General features: G+C 40.9%; 1 protein-coding gene and 1 long non-coding RNA gene across 8 annotated transcripts in view; one reads left to right on the top strand and one right to left on the bottom strand.

Moving 5' to 3' along the window:
* Positions 1-23,335, bottom strand: part of STARD13 (StAR related lipid transfer domain containing 13) — a 455,772-nt gene that overhangs the window by 111,476 nt on the left and 320,961 nt on the right. The gene's annotated exons all lie outside the window — the stretch shown is intronic.
* Positions 17,290-20,716, top strand: LOC116157175 (uncharacterized). The gene is made up of 3 exons (XR_004141125.2): positions 17,290-17,351; positions 18,442-18,550; positions 20,274-20,716. It is a non-coding gene; the product is annotated as an uncharacterized LOC116157175 (long non-coding RNA).

Here is a 23,335-nt window from a genome sequence, read left to right as displayed (position 1 = left end):
GGCTGCCAGAAACAGAGCAGAGACAAGGCTGGGTGAATCCCACAGCTGTTGTGGTTGCTCCGGCTGCCCTGCCCGTTGGAGGGAAGAGCAGTTGCCTGGGGCATTTCAAAGATGTGCAAAAGAACACAGGGAGACTATGAATCATGGAGGTGAAATCTGCAATTACTGTGAGCAGATGGTCAGTCCCCATGGTGGAGGAAGGACTTCGGAGCAATGGTTCTTCAGTGAAGACCATGGCAAATGGCAATTCAGGGAGTCTTCACGTTCCCAAATAAATCCTTGGTGGGAAAAATATTCAACTATAATGTAATATCATCATCTGCTGCTAGTTAGCGTTGTATTAACTACAACGTTGTTCACAGTCCTGACTTCTAAACCTCAGCAAGCACGACCTGGACAGGAATAAGCCAGCGCATCTTACCTTCGTGAAAAAGAAAGATAGGGATGTCACTTCTCTTAGAAATACAGTAACTACTCATCCTAGTCCACGGGGTTTCGGAAGGTGCCTGCCTGGACCCTGCCTCCAGCACTATGCCCAGCGCTTAATCCTGAAAATCTTCATCTTAAACCGAGATACTTGGATGGTGGGACAGTGCTGAATGATTCTGAGAGAGATTTCATGATCTTTCGCAAGCTATACCCACTTTTTCCCCCCATCATCCTTCCGGCCAAAGGCTGCTTTTGGATACGTGGTATTCCCTTTTGCTGAAATCTCAGCCTATTTCCTGTTATCCTCATGTTGATTCATCTGAGAATCACATTGTCTCTTCTAAAACGTTGTTTATTTAGTCCATTATGACGCCCAAGGTCAGTTTTTAATGATTTCTTTCTTCAGTTCAAGCCAAGAACTCTTAATTTTAACTCCAATATGCAAAGTACCAGCTAGACACTGTGGAGGAGACAAGGACCACAACTGTAGGATGCTAAAAATCTGAAGAAGGAAACAAACACTTGGGAGAGAATTCTAATACCTGAGAAAAACTAAGACAGAGGTGTAAACAGAATGCTGTGGGCATACATAGAAGAGAGAAAATAATTCTGAATTCCTACTGTAGAGATTGGAACATTAGTTTCAAAGGAGATAAAATTTACGATGGCCATGTACAGGGTGATCTATCATTCTGATTTTAAAACTGGAAGTCTTGAGACCCATGAAATTCTTTAGTTGAACACCCGAATGGTAAAGGACAATGAGAACTTAGAATTCATCTCAAGGGTGAGACGCGGTGAGGGGCCGTAGGCTGCGAGCAGTAGTGAGTGGGCTGGCCGGACGCTGGAGCTGCTGGCTCAGCAACCACTCATGCATAAGGCCCTGGGGAAGGGGGCGAGGTCCCATCAGGCAGGTCAGCAGGCTCTAGCCTTGTGCTGTGCATCTCCTGTGTGTGACACGTTGCACAAGGCACTGCAGAGACAAGGCTCGGGGCCTGGCACACAGTGGTGGCTGAGTGGCTCTGTCTAAACTAGGCGCGTGCCCCTCAGCGGTACAGTCCGAGGACTCCCAGGACGTACACGTGCTGACTTACCCAGGCCAGCGTCGCTGCCCTGTCGGCATACGCGTTTTGGAAGCCTTGCATGATGAGTAAGGGACTGGAGGAGGAGCAGATTCTGGGAGAGGAGAAGTGGTGTTCTGGGCTCTGAGCATCACCTTGAGTTGAAGGTATCTAGTTAAAAACTTACAGTCTGCTCTCACATTTATTAACTCATTTTTGAGCTCTATACAGACCCACGAGGTGGGAAACTGAAAGTTTAGAGAATGGCCTTGGTCGCACGGCGAGAAGTAGCCAAGCTGCGATTCCAACTGCAGGTCGCTCCTTGTGACTCCAGAACAGTGGCATTTCTCTTTTTGAGATGATTGAGTTTTATCTGAAACTTCGAGGAGTTTAACAACCTAATGATTCAGTGTCACCTTAGTGAGTATACTCTGTTCAATCATCTAGATTGCTGGTTCATATATCAAATCTCATAGATTCCAGGACAGATAAAAAGGCAATCACTCAGTTTATAACCAGTGGTCTCCTCTCTTTTCCTCCAGAATCTTGCAGTCATACTCTGCAAACCTCAGCAATGTATATCAAGCACTGCTTAACCTGCAAGGCATTGTTTAAGGCATTGCAGATGAGCCAAAGACATGTAGGACCACAGTTATACACACAGGTTTCTTTAAATTATGTCTGCATAGAAGTATTTGCTGAGCTGTTTGTCTCTGAATAGATCCCCCTTAACCTCTTGGCTTGGGCCCCTGCTGAAGTAGTAATTCCATCAAGCAGAAGCTAAACGTCTACCCTCAAGATGGAGCACTTTGATTGTTACCTGCTTTTTTTGGTTTAAAATGATTTTTTCTGTCCTTTTGTCTTCAAGGGGCTTTGAGTTTTGTTTTTTTCCGAGAAGATGCTGTTGAGGATACAGGAACCAGCCTCAGTTATTTTCAAAGGTACCCGCCAGCCTTCCTCTCTCTACAGCTCCGGCTTCACAACTATCTTCCCTCTTCCGTTCACTGGTTCCCCCAAATGCTCCAGAAACTCAGGCTCTTGGCACGTTCACCATTGGCTGCGGGGCTCTCATCAGTCAAATGGGACTGCTTGCTATTCACCCACCTTACAAGATCTTGGAGAAAATTAACTATGAAGCTTGAGGGAATTGGAAGTGAAATAATAAGGCCAGTTTCTTATAACTTGTTTTTTAAGGAAAACTAAAATACTGTGATACTAGCCTTCTGTCTCCAAGAAATTAAGCTCTCTTTGGCCTAAAGCAAGTCACTTAATCTGATTTATCAGTTCCTGTGTGTAACGCGAAGACAGTAATCCTTACCTAGCTCACTGGGATTGCCCAGTTTAATTAATTATGACTGAAAATGGCATGACAAAATAATTGCTTTGTAAATGCACCATAAAAACAATTGCACACAATTTTAAGTGCTTTTCACCTCACAACCTACAACTCTGTTTGTGGTACCTTTATTCATTCTCTGATTCCTTCCCTATCCAATTCTTCTGCTACAAAAATTAAAAAAAAATCATTAATGGTAAACATGTACGTATTTTTCTGCATTGCTTGCTTCCCAAATTTTTAAGGATAGTAAGGATTGTCAAAGAAAGTGAGAAAAAGCTCAGAAAGCACCTGCCTTGTGATCTCTGTGAGTCATCAGCACAACAGTTCCCAAAGCAGAATCCTCAAATCAGCAGCATGGGCAGCACTTGAGACCCACTTCCCAAAATGTGCCCAGAGCTGCCCTGGGGTACAGCAGTAAACTCACAAGGACACCCTGAAATATTTTAAAATTTCAAGGGACTCACAGCAACACTGGGCATCTGTCAGACACTGAGCAAACTACTGGTTCAAGGTAGCTGACAACTGTGACATGAGCTCTTCTCAACAGCGTTCTCTTTCACGATGCCATAGCTTTGTGAAGCTGGGTCTTTGACAGCTGCTATGATAAAAAGCAAGTTCCTTGCTGAAAATCAGTGTGGAATAGAAAATGTGGTGGTGACATCCAATCTCATTCTAAGTTTGAGAAACTGCCGTGTCTACCAGTGCATACATCCCATTATTAAGTAATTGTGGTTAATAACGAAATTTAAAAATTATTTTCTTTCAATTTAAGGGTATTTTAAAATATCTACTAAGTTGTTAGGACATAAGTGTTTTTTAAGTTGTTTGAATCTAAATACTTAATAAACGGAACTGTGAGGTATTTCTTTCCACCTAGGAATAGGATTGCCTAAGTCTGGCAGTCCAACCTATGAGCACAGCAAAAACATTACTGCGACTTTGAGAGAACCACAAACCAAGAAGATTTGGGAATCTCTAATGTGAGAACTTGCTATCAATGCAGATTCTTAGGTCTCAGCCTGGACTTACTGACCCGGAAACTCTGGGAGTGGGGGAACCATCTGTGGTTTAACCAGGCCTCCAGGTGACTCTAACGCACATTCAAGTATGAGGACCACCGCAGTAGTGTATACATACCCTGAAGGCGAAGCTCTGTGTTTGGACATGTGGATGTTCAGCTTGTAAAGTCACAAGAGGCCAATCTCAGTTTGAATGAAAAAGTACAGAAATGGCCCAAGTGGGGCAAACAAAACAAAAACCAACCCAAACCAATGTATTTGCACAAACACACACATACATATATCTATATATCTGTCTAGCTTCCAGTCATTTTATAACTTTAAAATGATGAAAACTTACTGAATTTCAAAAAATCTATGCTTTATCTTTTCCCTGTGGCATTCTGGAGGGCACACAATGCCTTTTGACTTCTGAAAAACCGAATCATTCTATCACTGAGTGTTTCTGATTGTTGAGAACGAATCGCATCACCTTCCTCAGAAGACAAAACTTAACAGCTGGCCTGAAACTCATAACCCAAAGCTCTTAATGGGAATTTGATTTTCATTCTCCTCTACCTGAATACCCAGCAGGACACCCCTCACACATGGTGTTGGCATTTCCGTGAAGAGTAGGGAAGGGTTGGCGTGGAAGGCGCATGGCTGTTTGAGTGTCAGAGATTTTGAGTAAAATCTCCTTTGCTGAGGAGCAGATCTCAGTATTTCATCCCAGTTAATCCGATTAAGCCCTTGTACATATGCAGAGATTTCCCAATTTCTGAGTACTAAGGCAGAAGCTTTCTGCAACAGTCTTCCTTGGGAGCCCCCTTATTTCCTTAGCACGACGCCCGCGGAATGCCAAGCATGACAAGCAAGCCAGTCAGGAGAGCACAGAAGGGAATCCCTGTTAACGCGATTCCTCTCAGGAAACCTCTCAGTGGCTTCAGTGCTTGATTCTGAGCAGATAGAGCGCGTCCCCATCAACGAGCAACTGGGCCTCAATCCTCGAGGCCAGCGAGGCCGGAGCTGTGTTAACTCTCGGGCTCACAGTAGCTTCCCAGCAGATTTCTTCACTGTTCTTACCAACGCATTAATTTTTAGGAACTAATTCATGGTCATCTTCCAAGGTCAGCACAAATTTATTCACTTCTCGTGAACATTTCAGCCTCCTATTCAAAATTTAATTTTTTTGACCACTATCTTCTAACTGAAAGTCTTTCTTCCCTTGGATATACTCTAATTAAATCACCTTTCTATTTTCCTGCTTAGTTTTCTTTCTTCTCCCTCTTCTCATGCACGTGCTTCTCCTGTATGTATAACCGCTTCTCTTTTCCTCCCACACCAGGCTTTCCAATCTCATCCATACCAAGGAATTCAACTTTCTCCACTGGGTGATGATGTCCTCTCTGCACTCTGGACCTCTCCTGAAACTCCACCTTTGTCCTTTTTCCAAGTCCCAGATTTCCAACTACTACCTGACTATCAGATTCACCCGGACCCAAACTGAACTCATTATCTTTCCCAGGAATGAGATTTGTTCTCTTGACATACTCAGGATTCTTAACAGAACTGCCATTCATAGCTAACTAGATTGAAAAAAAAGAAAAGAGAGAAAATTATTTGAAGGCATCCTGTAATCCTTGTTTTCCCTTGGCCCTCACTTTCAATGAATCCATTAATTCATGAAACATCTGTATGTTGAGTACCTGTCAGTGCTGGAAACTGAAGACTTGGTTCTTCCCTTCTAAAAGGTAAACAAGTCTCATTTCCTAATGTCATATGCCTCCTTTCTGTTTCCACCACTGACAAGTTTTGGAGTAGCCTCACTTCCCACCTGAACTATTGCAACTGACTCTCCTCTGATTTTCCTGTTTCCAGCATCTTGCTTCTTCAGGTAATCCTGTATCATGGTGCTAGATAAATGTTCCTGGGTCACAGCACTCATCAGTGTAATGCTTCATCAAAAACTTCCAATCTCTCCTTATCCTCTCTACCCCTGCAAGGCCCACTTGACCACCCTTGTCAAAATTTTCTAAGGAAAAGCCTGCTACTGTCTCTCCTGACACTCTGGAAGACACTGTCTCTTCTCCAAAACAGTTTTTGCCTTTAAAACAAACTAAGTGGGTTGAAAACTAGTCTTTTGCGGCCCAAAATAAAATGAAACATCCTGTCTGATAATAAAGATCAGACTCTGCCAAATTCAGAGAACTGCCTCAGTAGCATTGACAGCATTTTCACAAAAAGAGACCAAAGTATGTCTTTCAGGAATGTATCTTACATACAGAGTAACTGATCACTATTATTTATGAACATAGCAGTAGAAAGTAGAAAAATGTTTTGAAACTAGTTCTTCTCCTGAGTAGTTGTGGGTGACCTTGGATTACTTCCAGCTTGGATACTCTTGAGTTCCTGTTTAAAACAGCACTCACCTTTCTTTTATTCATTTATATACAAAAACAGCACCACATAAAGCCCTAGGAATTCAACAGTACATGCAACAGACACAATCCCCACTTCCTTGGAATTTTCCTTTTTCGGTCCAACCACTGGCTAGTTTCAAAGGCAAAGCCAGATGGTTAGACTAAAGATTTAGCTAAAGACTAAAGACTCATTTGTCCTGAGGCACTGTAATGGACTAGGATTGGCTTTCCAAGAGATTAGAATGAAGATATGGTCAAATGAGATGAAAGATTTGGGGGGAAGGAATACACTGCCCCCCAAGGTAAACTAAGTGATAAAAAATTTTGCATTGGAAGAACAGCATGCCCTTAAAAAATCTACCTTTTTTGATTTGTTTATTTATTAAGGAACAGACTAGTGACTTTGAAATTTTGGTTTGGAATCCCAGGACCTAAATTTTTGCCATTAAGGGAAAAGTTCAGTTTTAGGAAGCAAAAAAATAGTGGAAAATCCATGACCTCTGGGGTTCTCAGATAACCTGACCTGAAGGTCCAGTTGTGTCATTTAGTAGTTGTGGGACACTAAGAAAGTCACTTGTCATCCTTGGGCTTGAGTTGATTAATCTGTGGCAATAATAATAACTAACACATAAGTCCCTATTACGAGTCAAGTGCTATTCTAATTGCTTTACATACATTAATTATCTCTTTAAGCCTGTGAAAGGCTGGTGAGGTAGGATGATTTTTTTTTTAATGTTGTAAAAAAACACATAACATAAAATTCACTGTCTTAACCATTTTAAAATGTATAGTATTTTAGTGTTACTTATATGAACATTGTTGTGTATAGATTTTCACCTTGCAGAACTGAAACCCTTTACTTATTAAACAACTCCCCATTTCTCCCTCCCCTAGGCCCTGGCAATCACCATTCTACTTTCTGTTTCTATAAGTTTGACTCTAGGTACCTCACATAAGTGGAAGCATACAGTATTTGTTTTTTTTATGATTGGCTCATTTCACTTGGTATAATGTCCTCAGGGTTCCTCTATGTTGTACCATATTACAGGATTTCCTTCTTTTTCAAGGCTGAATAATATTCCATTGTGTGTATATGTCACATTTTCTGTAACTTATCATCTATGATAGAAATTTAGGTTGTTGCTTCCACCTGTTGGTTACTGTAAATAATGCTGCAATGAACTTGGCTGTGCAAATATCTTGTGGAGATTCCTTTTCAGTTCTTTTGGCTATATACCAAGAAGTGGGATTGCTGGATCAAATGGTAATTATATTTTTAATTTTTTGAGGAAGCATCATACTATCTTCCATGGCAGCCGCACTATTTTTATATTCCCATCAACAGTGCACAAGGGTTCCAGTTTCTCTAAATCCTCACCAACACTTGTTATTTTTTATTTTTTTGATAATGGTCATCTTAATGGATTCAAAGTTATACTACCTCATTGTGGTTTTAATACACATTTTCCCGAAGATTGTAATGTTGAGCATTTTTTCACATGCTGATTGGCCATTTGCAGATCTTTGGAGAAATGGCTATTCAAGTCCTTTACCATTTTTTTTTTAACTGAGTGGGTTATTTGTTTTTGAGTAGTAGGAGTTCTTTGTATATTTTGGATATTAATCCCTTATGAGATATATAGTTTGAAAACACTTTCTCCCATTCCATAGGTTGCTTTTTCACTCTCTTGCCTCTTTGCTGTGCAGAAGTTTTAATGTTTGAGGTAGTCCCATTTTTCTATTTTTGTTTTTGCTGCCTGCACTTTTGGTGTTGTATCCAAGAAATCATTGCTAATGCCAATGTCATGAAGCTTTCCCCTATGTTTTCTTCTAGGAGTTTTACAGTTTCAGGTATTATTTTTAGGTCTTTAATTCATTTTGAATTAATTTCTGTATATGGTGTAAGGTAAGGGTCCAAACTCATTCTTCTGTATGTAGATATATAGTTTTCCCAGCACCATTTTTTGAAGAGACTATCTTTTCCCCATTATGTAGTCTTGGCACTCTCATTGAATACCATTTGTGACTACATACATAAAAGTTTATTTCTGGGTTCTCTATTCTGTTCCACTGGTCTATGTCTCTTACACCAGCACCATACTGTTTGATTACTGTAGCTTTGTATTATGTTTTGAAATCAGGACGTGTAAGGTCACCAGATTTGTTCCTTTCTAGAGAGTGTTTTGGCTATCTGGAGTGCTTTGACATTCCATGTGAATTTTAGGATGGTTTTTCTATTTCTGAAAAGAATGCCATTGGGATTTTGATGGTATTGCACAGAATCTGTAAATGGCCTTGGTTAGTATGAACATTTTAACAATATTACATCTTGTAATCCATGAACATGGGATGTCTTTTCACTTGTTTGTATTTTCCTTAATTTCTTCCAGCAATATTTTGTAGTTTTCAGTGCATAAAGTCTTTTGCTTCTTTGGTTAAATTTACTCCTAAGCATTTTATTCCTTTGAGGCTATTGTAAATGGAATTATTTTCTTAATGTCCTGTTTGGACTGTTCATTATTAGTGCATAAAAATGCAAGTGAGTTTTGTGTATTGCCTTTGTATCCTCTTACTTTGCTGAATTCACTTATCAAATTTCTAACAGTTTTTTTGTGGTGTCTTTAGGGTTTTATACATATAAGATCATGTCATCTGTGAACACAAGATACTTTTACTTCTTCCTTTCCAATTTGGATGCCTTGTTGGCTGCTATTATCAACATCATATTACAAATAATGAAACTGTGTCCTGTCATATTTATGAAGTTGTGAGTATTCTATGAGCTTACAGGTATGAAATTATTCTACAACCTATTTTAGGACCATTGATTTCTGCAATTAATTAAATGTCAAAACATTCATTCATTCATGGTAAATAGACTCTAAGTTATTTCTTAGCACTAATAGAGGCTGACAAAGACAAAATCAATAGAATGAGTAAAATGAACCTATTGAGGGTTTAAAATCTAGCTGAGAAATAGCCTGGACTTTCAGAATTATTCTACAGTAGAACAAAACTGCAGACTAAACTTTGTACTCATGTTAAACTAAAACAAAAGCTTTGGTTTGTGATAAAGCAATTTGGGTTTTGCCTCAGACATTTTCTATATGATTTCAGTCTAAATATATGTAAGCATGGGGAAAAAGTTAAATAGCATGAAATTATTAATAGTTTTATGGCTAAAACTATTTTAAAAACACCTTTTCTTTATTATGCATTAGGTCTGACATATTTGGAGGTTTAACTGGTGTGTCTGCTTGTTTTCCTGTTTTTGGAGCTTGCAAGACCTATTAATCTCTCTCAATTAGAAGCTATATATTACTGCTCCCTGCACGACAGAAATCACACCAATATCCTCCTAACTGCTGGTTTCTGGAGGCATGGATCCAGCCTCAGAGAACACCTTTCCATTGTAACACTCCTTTCTGACTGACTGGGTACAAGAATCCCTGTTTCCTCTCTACTGCTGTTTTGCCAACACAGATGAGATGGGATGATGCCCCTCACCCCACCCCTAGACCCCACCCTACAGTGCCAAGTGTCTACCCTTCTTCCTCATGGTACTCTTCCTCAGACACTAACCATATGCAACTAACCCTTACTTGAATCACACTACCCCCTACCTCTGACCATCCTCACAAACATTCACACAACAAACATTGACTGAACACTTACTATGTTCTAAAGCTAAGGGACAAAAGTAAATAGAAACTTGGTGTGTATGGTTGGGGGAGAGGTAAGCGTCAAAGAGATGCAGTTCAGAGTAAAGACCTTCCCTGAAGTGAAGTCACAGACCCATGCGAGAGTATAAGCACTTCAAGAAGCTGTGAGGAATGTAGTCTGTGAGGGTGAAGGATCCCCGGGGAGGGAAATGGCTAGATTCAGGCATAGAGGGAAGGGCCCTTTATGCCATCTTGAGTTTGGATTTTAATCCTGTGGGCCATAGGGATTTTCAAGCAGGGAATTAAAGATAAAGTTTTCTTCCAAAAAGATATTTCCAGCAACACTGTGGAGGACGAACGAACCATACAGGGGAAGAGCTCCCTTGCTGCTGGGCTGCTGGTGATAATGGCAGCTTAGACTCAGCTGGGGTACAATGGAGAGGGAGGCTGGGCAGAATCAGGCTCCCCAGTGTCCCTCTTTTTCCACACAATATCTTGTTTCTTTCATGGAACTTGGAGATTTTCATATAATCACTGGATTACAAATTCCCTGGGGGCAGGAACCACATTGGCCTCACTTATCTGTCAGACCCAGGACTGGCATGAAGCCTGGTACATTGCAGGTGTCTGACAGACATCTGCTTAAGGGGGGAAGGCAGGAACCAGCAGCAGATGTGGGGTCTGGAGGGCATGGCTTCCAGCCCCTACCTGGGGCAGTTATCTGGATGGATCCCTTTATCTGGAACAAGGGATACTGTGAGACATGCATGTAGGGATGGGGAGGTGAGGGAGGAGAGTTAGTGAGCTCTCTGCAGATGAGCCAATTTTCAGCTACCTGAGGAGCATCCGGGCAGAGATGCCTAAAGTTGGCCATGTTGCTTGCCTTTGAGAGGTGAGGGGGGAAGACAGAAAATACTAAATAATCACTTACTAACAGCTTGTCTGTGACCAGCACTTTGCTAGCTGGATTATAAGCATTAACCCTAATTCTCACAACCATTGTGATAAGGAGGCATTACTCTCAAGAGATGAAGAAACTTGAACTTGAGCAGGTGAATAATTTCTCCAAGATCACATTACGAGGAAGCAGTAAAGCGGGAGTCTCACCCACTTTCGCTGCTCCTCACCTTCTCACCTCCCCACTCCGACACCCTCGTACTCTACAAAAATGGCTACAGCAATTCCTCCATCCCCGTGTATCCCTTTGCAATTTGAACTTGCTGCTCTTCTTATCAAGAAGAGACCTTGAATCTGGGCTTGGCCTCATGAGTTGCTTTGATCAGCAAACAGAGCTCTGCAACTTATGAGCCTGGAGTCGAAGAGGTCTTTCAGCTTCCACGCTCACCCTCTTGGAACTCTGAGACGAGAAGCCTAGGCTAGCCTTCTTGAGGATGAGAGGCCACGTGGAGAGAGAAGCCCAGCTGACAACCAAAACCAACCACCAGGCATGTGAGGAAGGCCATGTTGGCTACGACTCCATCAAGCTGACTTTTGACACATGGCTGAACCGAGAACCTACCAGCCAAGTGCAAACTCCCAACATACAGAACTGTAAACCAATAAATAATTATTGTTTTCAGTTATTAAGTTTGCAGTGGTCTCTTACACAGCAGTAGGTAACTGATACATACATCCCTACATTCAAGTACACCACATATGGCTGTCTGGGATAAGAGGGAAAAAGAATCTTCTTATCACAAGCAGGGAGGAGGAAATTGCTGTATGTCAGAGGTAGTTCCAGACATTTCAAGTTATTTGAAATATCAGCTCCTTTTCCCAAAGTGACAGGGAAATGTTAATACTGCATAATGAGTTTCACTATGAGTTAAATAGGTTATTAGGGGTTAGTGGGAAACTTAGACTCCTTTACCGTTGGTTCTATGAGGAAATGTTCCTCATTTGAATCAACTCATTTATAAACTCACTTGCTGGTAAACTGATGATGATTTATCCTAAGACATAACATTTCACTTCATAAAAGCAGATCAGACAGAAAAGAGAGAACAGTGAGAAGTCAGACAAAACATTATCCTCATCTGCATTTACATTCTTGCAGGAACATTCATGAAAGAAAAAATAGCTCTTGAATGCAAAAGACTGCAGATGTGCGTCTAGAGTCTTATGTTCCGGGAAGAGAATGACTTCCAGCTGTAATTGAATCATTTGGGGCCACACTCCGTGGGCACCGTAAGGTGATTATACTCAGAAAGGAGGCTTTCAGAATGTCATTTAGCAAAGGAAAACAGGGCTGGACACCAGTAATAAACTAATGCCCTTGAGCTACTCATTTTTTATCGCAACCTAATTGAAACATACAAATTGCATAATGCTCCCTGCTTGTGAGAGGGGGCAGGACTGAAATTCAGATGATTGATTCCAAAATTTAGCCACTAAGATAAGGTTTCTTCTTCAACAGAAAATATGTCAGTGATGTAATTTCCGAGCAGCCAAGATAAGTGGAACTGTCATTCTGTCCTCCTATTGGGAAGGTTCTTTGTCTTCCACAGGAAAAGAAAGCTGCACAGATACATTTTTGTTTCTGAAATGGATTTCTTTTCTTTCGTTCTTTTTTTTTAAAGTTATTTAAAGAGTAGATTAAATTAACTGTTAAACTCAAGAGGCCAGATTCTACTTTTAAATGCACACTCGTGGTTACTGCCTGCAGCAGAAAAGAGAGACAGCCTAAGGACAATTCCATTGTACTCACTGTACAAGTGGGGATATTTGGAAGGTTCAGGAAGAAGGAGGGGTAGGCCTGCCATCCAGAGGAACATCACAAAGAATAAACTCCAGCTTGGCAAGTTCTTAAAAATGATAATTCCTTTCATGTGTGTGTGTGTTGGTAGAAGGGCAACCGTACTGTATTCATAGACATAAGTGCTTTGTCTTTCTTCTGGAACAAAAGATAATAAATCCCAGGGTTACAATTTAAGACACGAGTGTCAAAGTGAATCAAAGGGAAGTGACCTAAAATGAATACGTGACCATCTTATTTCACAAAAGACAGATAGGCCACAGTCATTAAATTAGGGTTGGATAAAACATGACCTGTTCATTCTCTTTGTATGCACCCAGAAATACACATACGGATCTCTAGTCAACACTGGCTGGAATGTATTAGCGGTCATGAGCATCTTATGTCTGTGTCTTTGTCTAAGTCTATATGTCCAGGAGCAGGGAAGCATCTCTGAAAACTGCTGATTTATTTTAACAAACACACCTGTCTAAATTTCAGTTTCATATCTCTGCCAGTTTTATACCTCAATCCATACCTTTTTTGGTTTTTATTAAATTCTATTGAATATCTATATGTTGAGCACTTTCTATGCAGAATACTGGGCTAGGCAGGCACAACAGAGGATCCAAAGAGATGTATTCTCAAACTTCACTCATTATTAGACAAATAAGACAAAAATACTCATAACCATAAAACAAATACAGATAAAGAGAGAGAGAGAGAAAGAGAACAGAACATGCAGTGGGATTTCAAAGACAAGAAAGATTGTATCTACTGATAAGAGGATTAAGATTGCTTCATGGAAGAAGGACCTCGAAGGATAGATAACAATTCAACACACATGCCAACACACATGCCAACAATTCAACACACATGCCAACACAATGATGGCATGAGGTGGGTGAGATTAAGTGGAGTTATAGATTGGTTCAATTTAAAGAAATGGCTGGAAAAAGTCCCAGAAGAGAAGGTGCATGGTGGCTGAGTTTGGCTGAAGCTGAGATGGCAGGAGGCAGAGAATTAGAACGGAAAGAAGTTCCAAGTGAGGAGTTGGCGCTTGAGTGAGCAGGCGCTGGGGCGACATGAGGCCTGTGCTCAGACGGTGGATCCGCGAGTACAAATTCAACATGAAGCTTCTCCAACATCATTTCCAAGACAATTACTCCACATGACCAGCATCGCTCTCATTTTTTGGAGCTAGTCTTTTTATAATATTTTTTTCCAAGGGATCCAAACATTCTATCATGTATATAAAAGCAAGTTGCAAAACCACACGATCTCAGTATATATATGTATATACATACACATATATACATGCTATATAATCCCTTACCAGTAAGCACTGGAGCCGTGATCCACACACTTTGTTGCCATCTCCCCAGAGGTATGTTTCTCAACACTGGCTGCATTATCACATACCTGAAGTACTTAAAAAATGATAGTCAACCCCACATCTGATCACCCCAATTGGTGGGCCCAGACACCCTACGTGTTAATAGCTCTCCGAGTGATTCTAATGTGCCGAAAAAGTTGAGGACCCACTGACGCAAAGGACTTTTCATTCAGGCGATTGACATGATCTCCTGGGGGGGGGGGGTCCCTTATATCACAGCACTTCAAGACCCAACCAGGCTAAAAAAAATAATTTTGAGTAAAGGGACATGTAACATTTTAAACTTAGATTTCTACTTCAGTTTTGAAAGAGTCAGAGCTATCGTCAGGAAGAAGAGGAAGATAAAAAAGAAAGGAGGGAATGTAACAATAGGTTTTTAATGGCAAAGGAATTTTTAGGTGATACTGAAACTGCCATCTGTGATGACCCTGGGCATGTGAGAATGTTAGAGATTTGTGTACCCATCTTCACACAGCAAAACCCTCTGACTGGCCTTCAGACCTCCTGATGGGGTCAAGATTTGAATGGCAGGTGGTGAAGCAGGGCCTTTGGCAGGAAGTAGAATGACCTCCATTTCCACACTAACCCCACCCATTCCTTTCTTTCTCTTCCTTATTTTTTTGTCTCTCTTGTTTCTTCTTCTTCTTCTTCTTTTTTGCATTCCTCTCTGTTTCTGCCTCATCTTTGCCCCATATTTTGTTTTCTCTTCTTCCTTCCCTTCCTCCATCTTTCCAATCACTTCATTTCTTTCTCACCAATACCTACTCCCTTATTAACTCCAAACACCTGAATTACACAATATTTAAACTATTAGTTGTATTTATTGAACAAGCTTGGCAGTTCTTAGTCTTAAATTTTAGGGTGACAAGTTGAACATATTATCCAGTTCTCTTTAAAATAAATTTAAATTAGCTCCTCCTCACTAATAAATGGGGAAGTAGTTTCTGATAAAGAAGAAAACAGAAAACAAAACTCCTTGTCCCCTTGCTAGATATTTCTGATAAAGGAGGAGAAATGAATGCTTCATTTCACAGGAAGCTATTCATAGGAAATGTGTCTCATGCAAATTCCCCTGAAAAAGATTTCACATTCTACACGGCATTAAAATGATTGCTAGTTTTATAAATTAAAATGAGAAAAACAAGTTAATAACAATATGACACCATTCCCCAAATGTTGAGAGGATTCAGGGGCAGGGAAATCAACACACACCCAGAGATTACCGCTAGCCACAGACAGCTGTCGATGAATTTCAATCTCAGCAAAACACATTATCAAATGACAGCCTGCTTGACCAAAGAGAATACACAATATCATTCCATACAAATTCTTGACCTTACATTTTCATTTTGTCATTTTTTTTCTGCCTATAATGGGTTTCTTAAAACAAAGTCAGTCCATGCCCATGATTTCTTAAGGATGAATCTCAAAAAACATTTCTTCAAGATTCCTTCCTTGATCCACACTCCCTGGAATTTCCTTTCAATTATTTCTCTTCTCAGGTCTCCTTAGCTGCCTACAATATGCCAGGCAGTTTCCCAACTTTATTTCTAGTTGCTTCAACAAACTTGTGATGCAGGTATTGGTAGCATCAATTTACAGATCAGGAAATGAAGGCTCAAAGATGTGCAGCAAACTGTCTATATCACAATGAACATAAGCAGAGCTGCTATTCAGACTCATACATTCCATTCTGACACCAGTGTTCTCTCTTCTTCTTGTACTGTTTCCCTCCTCTGTTTCTTCCCAATGCCATCATATACTAATTACCTGTTATTTTATTGTTATTTTATAGTAACGTTGCGTAAGTCAGTTGTATTTCCTGGGTTAGAATGAAATTTAAAAAAAAATTTCTAGAAAATTGTATCCTAAACATTGTGAGCAGCAGACATTCCTAGGCGTTGTTAAGGAAAACCAGCTACTCTGGGATACCAGTTACCTCCCACTAGTTTATATATACCACACTGAAAGTTTGCTATGCACTGTCTTGTAATCAGTGTTGCCCTTAAGACAGAAAAGTTCAGTAGAGAGTTAAGATATGACATGGAATTAACAACACATTTGTTTTAGAATCCATGCTGGTACAGAGACAGCCTAAGACTGCATCCTTTTTAAACCACTGCTTCATATTGCTGGGGTTTCAAACCTTACCTGAAACCCTATGAAGTCCTGTCTTCCCAATTTTGTATTCACTTTACGATTAACCTAAATAAAAGCTTTACATTTATCCCTGTTTAATTTTAACCTGTCTCTTGTTCCATCCTGTTGAAATCTTTTTAAAATCCCTAGTTGGCCAATGAATGTACCAGCCATCCTCCCCAGGAAGCCAGTACCCCTTCTATATGTGCCGCCTCCCTGGTCCCACACCCTGGTCCCACCCCCTGGTCCCACCCCCTGGGGCTCCTTAGCCTCTATTTGGACATACTTCTGTTCTTGCTCAGTAGACTGTCAGCTACATGAGGATGAGGCTCTTGTCTGCCTTGTTCATTGCTGAATCCTGGCACAGGGCCTGGCATGGCAGAAGCTCAATATGCTTGAATACATGAGTGAATAAAAGAAAGGGGAAAATGGAGACAGAACAGGAAAGAAAAAAGAAGACATCATAGAGGAAGGAGAGAGAACAGGATGGGCTCAGGGAATGCAAGATGCAAAGTCTGGAATCTAAGATGCTTTGGTTACAAGTTACATAATGTCTCTGAGCCTCCTATGCTTAATTGTAAAATATCATGATAATGACCTCACAGGACTGATCTGAGAATAAAGGAGGTGAAGTATGGGTAAACATCTAGTGTCCAGACATTGATGTGGGACCCGCTGCAGGATGGCAGGCTGACCAGGTTTCCCCGGCTCCACTATCAGGGCTGCCAGTGTGATCACACAAGACTGTGTGACTCTGAGGCCTCTCAGGCCTCTGGAGTCTCTGGGCCTTGTCCTCACTGCATTGCCTCTCTTTCTAAATGAATCACTTCATTAAAATGGAAGGTCTATGAACACAGTATGCCAGCCTAGGATGATTCATCCAGCCCAGCTGTGGTCGTCAAAGAAAACCGAAAACCCTGTGCCTTCAGTACAAAGACTGAATAGTCACTATTTGCAGACCTTTTGGTTTCAGTGTCATTTATTTTTGTATTTTCAAAGAGGAAGTGCACGAGACATAACTATGTCAGCAACACGTAACAGGCTGGTAGACTCTTAGTAAGTGGACACATGTGTTTACACTTCCGAAAGTTTCTCTTTTTGCCAAAAGGCCTAACCAGCTGTCGGCAGCAAGCAAAGGCATATCTATTTGTTGGATTACCTCCCGCCTCGATGGTAAGCTTTAATGAAATACATTTCTAATGTAGATGGGAATTTTGAAAGCCTATTTCTGCAAGCTTCAGATTTGGTATCCTATTTAGCTTGTCAAGTAATGCAGCTACTTAAAATAAATAACATCTAAGCCTGGACTCAACTCCAAAAGTTAATTCCCTTCTTTCTCAAGATAGACAAACTAGTAAAACCCTACCTCTGCAGATTTCTGATAAAGCCTAAAAATCTAAACAGGAGGTTTTATTCATCCTGAACGGCTACAGATAAAGAAATAATCACATATTAAGTAAGATATTCAGATCACTACTATATTCAATATCTCCCATATGATACACCGCCCTCCCGTACCTAAAAAAGAGAACACCATCATCTTCTAATTCAATTTATTCTGGTTAAATGTATGATTTATCCAAGACTTTGAGTAGATTTTATGTCTCAGGAGCTGCCCTTTATTTGGAATTCCCTGCCTTTACGCCCTTCTGGGTTGCCGCACCCCCGGGCACAGCCTATTTTTGACCAGGAGGCGATGAGAACTTGGGTGAGGCTGGCTGGGATGGCCTAGGCAGCAGCAACAGAGGAGTCCTGAGAATTCCACTTGGAACACTGAAATAGCTGCAGCACAGTCCCCTGTCATTTGTTTCAACCACACTGAGTGACTAAGAAGTTTTTCACTCTACAGGCTGTATTTAGATCTCCCCCTTCCACATATTTTTACGTGTACTAAACAGCCAGTTTCAGCTTTGAATAGTTCGCACTTTGTAAATCCCAACGTTCAATGTTTCTAACACACTGTTGAAGCTGCCAGAGGAACCAATTTGGTCACCATAAACAGTCTTGACCCAGCAGGTGTGTATGTGTCTCACCTGAATTACAGGTGAATTGTTGGAAATCAAACAATGGAAGATCTCATCCAGAAAGAGAACATTTGCTTAGACATCTTTATAACTTTTCCCACATCAAATAATTTTGCAATATTTTCATCTGAAAGTAATTTTCCAACTCAATTGGATTCATGCAATCACAGGAGTTTATAGTCCTGCCAGGATGCGATACGATTAGGATTATAAAGGACAGAAATGTGTTTCCTTTGCAGGAGAGCACCAGGGAGACTGGCGGGTTAGAGAAGAACGTCCGTGCGCACCCACCTGAGCCCACTCCACTCCGTGAATAGGTGATCTGGCCCGTCCCTTTCACATTTTCAGGTAACTTTAGAGACACATAAAAAGGTTACCATAAAACAATTTTTCCATGACACTTAGGTCACAATGTCATATGGTATCTCCAAGAATGAAAAAAAGTCCTAACTTTATACCCTGAGAGCACTGTGTTTGTGCTTTGCGCAGGACAACTCCACATGCAGAAAGCATGGCTTTTGTGGGCTTAAGAAGATGACTGTGGACAACCTGTGCCTCCTAACAGACGTCTGAGACCCTGTAGAAATATAGGTGCTATATTCCTCTTTTAGTCATGGTTTTATGCTCACTATTCTTACCCCTCTTTTCAGCTTCCCACAATTAAGGCTAGATCTTTGCACAAAAATCATTTTTAAAAACATTTTAAGCCAATGATCAGCATAAACTTGGCTGGTCACTTTCCAGCTGTGTTAGAATGTTTTGTCCAGGAAAAACAGAATTATTCCAATAAACAGACAGAACTCAGGTTCAGCTCTAAGTAAGTGCTATGCCCACAACACGGGCCACAGAACTTATTGTGACCTTGAGAACGACTTTTGGACGTAATTGTAGTGCTGGTGGGCACGGGAGATGCTCTTGTGCAGGGTGAGGCTGTCCGTCCAGAGATGAGGTCTAGGTGGCCTTCTCAGATCACCTAGATCATACATAGGCTTTACCTACGATCCCACCAACAGAGCAGGTAAGTTCTACTGATTTATGTCAAGTGTGTCTCTGTTTTGTAAGCATATCATCAAAATCTGGAATGAAACTTTCAAAACAGTAACAATCTAAAGATGATGTTTGGATTTCAACTAGACTGAAGGGAATAGAAATAAAGTCCTCTCTCCAGTGGAAACAAGTTTGCTGAGCAATGAACAAAACTTAAAGGGTCATTTTCAACAGATCTGCCATAGTCCCCAAGGGAACTCCAGGTGTGCTGCCAACTGGTGATCAATTTGTAAAATGTATTAGTGTAATAATCAAACTTAGGTACTATGGTACGATGAATGTTGCACACAGGGTGACCAGCCGGCCCTGTTTGCCTGGGACTGTCTCCATTTTAGCACTAAAAATCCAATGTCCCAGGAAACCCCTGGGTCCTAGGCAAAGTGGGCTGGTTGGTCCTAGTGAGTGGAACATTGGGCTGAGAAGGTAGTGGGCCACAAAGCAGGCTGAGGTCAGAGGCACAGCACAAGACCAAGCCAGCTACAAAGAGGGTAAGTTGTAGACACGCTGGACACCCAAGTGAAGTGGCTAGGAGAAGGTGATGTCAGGACAATAGGTTCCGACAGCACTAAAGGAGAAGTGGATGGACGCTGCGGGTAACTTTTTGGCACTATAAGATATCACTGTGCTGTATTATAGTCATCTTAGATCTCTTCTCTGGTGTCACTAGGTTCGATTGTTTGAAAGTGTGCTGTGAATACAACAAAGCTGAAAACATCATACAGATGTATAAATTGATTCATATCCAAAAAGACGAAAGTATTAAAACTCTGTTCTCGGCTTGCGATAAGGGATAGATAGATATGTCCTCGCGAACAGGATGGTGAGCGGGACTTTCACTATCATTATCCTAAGGATGAAGACTGATCAAGAGTCCCTATCTCTAAGGAGAACTGCTCACGACTGAGGCCAAATTCCTTCCCCCAAGTCTATATGAGGAGTGAATGGGAGGGAAGGTGTCCACGTTATAGAGAGCCTTGCTGACAGTTTATTTCATGGAGACAAATTCTCTCTTCTTGTCATATAGGCCACACCTTCTGAAGTCGCTAGAGACAGAAAAAATCAGACGGAGCCAGAGAGATCTCAAAGATGCTTCCTCATCACCAGCAAGCAAGAGTCCCAGACAAAAAGATCTCCGTGTTTGTCTGTCCTCTCTACCATATTCTTCCAGGGGAGGGAGGGGAGGCTTCATGCTGCATCAATAAGCACTTACTTGTAATGATGGAGGGAAGGGACCAGGTTCTCGGTTCCACCCATCCTGGGTTGCTGAGGAAGCGCCAATTAGTAGGCCTTCTGCTTATGCTCCCCCTAAGTGACATTCATAATGATGGTCTGCAGGTCACATAAGACCCTTCATAATCACCAAAGAAAGAGTACATGCATTCAGGTCGATTTTTATATTAAATATAAATAAAAATATGAATACAGACATGTAAGTTTGATTGACTGCACCTGATCACTTTCCAACTGTGTTAGTTAACTAGGCCTACGGAAACGCTGACGCAGCTGAGCACACACTTAACAACAGCAAAAGGATTCATTTTCAAAATTAATTTTCAAACTTGATTTCATGGAGTGCCGAGGTCTGACTGTGTCTCGGGCCCGTGGCCAGCCCTGAGCGGTAGCCACTCTGATGTGCGGGTCTGAGCAGGCGGGGGACCTGACAAAACCGTCCTGGTTGGACGACGTGTGTTTCATCAGCTGCGCCTCTGCTTGCTCACCGTCCTGGGGACGCGCCTGCTGGTGGGCGCTCAGAGGCTACATACAGTCGTGTTTCCGTTTTGTCAGCCTTGCAGATTATCACCAGTTGTGTGTGCACCACATCGTCACTTATTAACACAGTTTACTTACATTCCTTCAAACCCGTTAGCACTTAAATCGTTTAAAAACTATCAACCTGTTCATTTTAAGTCCAGAGGTAACACATTCTCTCATCTTCAATTTTTTGAAAACTTTTACTTTTGTTTCCATGGTTAGTCGTACTTCTTCCTGGAACTTTGAACCACTTTTCAACTTTGAACTGTTACTGCTTTAGCATTTATCAGACCAGAATTAGTTCAAAATGACTGCAAAAAGCCTTCCTAATCAAGCTTAAACATGACAGGCAGATTAACAAATGTGATGGCAGAAACAAAATGATGACTATTGCAGCTAACCCACCTGTCTGGGGTGAGCAGGACCGATAGATTTCAATAAGGTATAATTTGTTTATATGTTAAAATTTTTAAGTTGAATGTAAATACAGAAGTTTCTGCTTTTGAGCCACAATGTTTGCAGTGAAAATAAAGTACTCAATCCTTACGCCAATTCCAAAGATATTTTGAAGAGACTGACTATGGAGCTGAAGGTCAGAGAAATTTTTTAAATGACTCTAAGTTTCTTGTCAAGAAGATGGGAAGAACAGATGAAGCTCTAACCAAATTAGGTTCCAGACAGAAAATTAATATAGTCAGTTATTAAACTTATTGAGTAGAAGTGACAATGATTATACAATTAGAGACGTTCATTAAAGCAGTCTGAAACATGGATCTGGAAAAGAGTGTAAAGTCTGAGCTGCAGATGTAGATTTGGGAATCATCTCTTCGAAACTGGTAATAAAAGCCATGAATGGGAATGAAATCTTGGGGAACACAGAGCCGGGGAGGAATAAGACTTGCTAGCAAAGACATCAGTAACAACTGATGCAGGGAAATAAAGAGCCAATGAAATCAAGGCAAAGAACTTTAGTAAGTAAGCAAAGGTCAGTAACTTCAAAAGCTTTTTCTCACTCACTCTGCCATGGACTGAATGCTGAGCATCACACGAAGCACTGAGGCTGGAGAGTGAATGCGACTGACACCAGAGCAGCCACCTCAGAGCCTCGGAGCTCAAATAACACTGGAGATGGTTGAATCTAAGAAGGGGCGGAGGAGGGGAAAGACTGATTTGATAAAGCATAGATTATTATTAAAAAATAATTTGTAGGCAATTTATAGAAATATAAACTATGAACCCCCCAAATGATTTTACTCTTACTTTTTTATGGATTGCAATGATTATATCATCATGAGAGTCATAAATTATTACTAAGAAAGAGGTTGGTTATTGTTATCAGATTTTGCCAGTCTTTTTAGTTCCACACAGGAAGGCTACAGAAACAAAGCAGTGAGGCCAAATTTCAGCTTGAACATCTCCGGGAGTTTGCATTTAACAAGAAAAGATTATAAATGTAAATATATTTTCCAATTTGTAACAGCTGAGACTCATAAATGGAGATGGTATGGCATATAACAGCTGACAGATTATCAGCATGTGTTGGCAAGAGCCCTTTGGCTATTAAAAGATAATTAAAACTCACTATAATCTTCCAGCTGCTCCATTTAGTCATTTTATTTTATATGCATGTGATAAGGCTCTGATTCATTTGAAACGGACAGCTCCCCTTTATTAGCTTCTTGGGTTAAGCTGGTGAGTGACAGTCCCTCATCTCCAAATCTCCTTCCAGCTACAAAATTTACTCAAAGCATCTTCCTCTGGCTCGAGCATCAATGGTCCTCATTACCAAGGAGAATTGGGTTCATCCTTTATCTGGCATAGTTAAAGCAAGAAATAGCCCACTCGTATTCTGTCACTGGAGTAAATGCTTTCATAACCGTCTTCCTTAAAAATAGATGTGCTAAAGAGTGGTTGTTCTGTGTTTTCAACTGAGGAAAAACCAAAGAGAGAAAGTTTCAATTAGATTTCAATTAAACTTAGAAACAGTTTAATGACTGCATGCAGACCAATAGTACAGGAACACATTATCGCAGGGGACCATGCAGTCTTCCATCCTAGAGATTGAGAAGGGGAAAAAAAGGAGCATGGAGGAAGGCAGTAAAGGACAGTCTTTTTAGTATGCATTGTTTACACTCTCTACCTAAAAGGCACAGAGATAGATTATAAAGCATCTCAGACCATTTCTAAGTGCAGAGTAGCAGAGTATTCTGAGAACTATTCTTGCAGTTTTCAATAAGAGATTTTCAACTTAATTTTATGTGCAGTTTCTCTACACAAGGAACAAATAGAGGCGTGTGCACTTTCACAGCCAGACTGATTTAGAGAAGGGCTCCA

Source organism: Camelus dromedarius, chromosome 13 (genome assembly GCF_036321535.1).
Source record: "Camelus dromedarius isolate mCamDro1 chromosome 13, mCamDro1.pat, whole genome shotgun sequence".
NCBI lineage: Eukaryota > Metazoa > Chordata > Mammalia > Artiodactyla > Camelidae > Camelus > Camelus dromedarius.
This window is presented reverse-complemented; position numbering and strand designations above follow the sequence as displayed.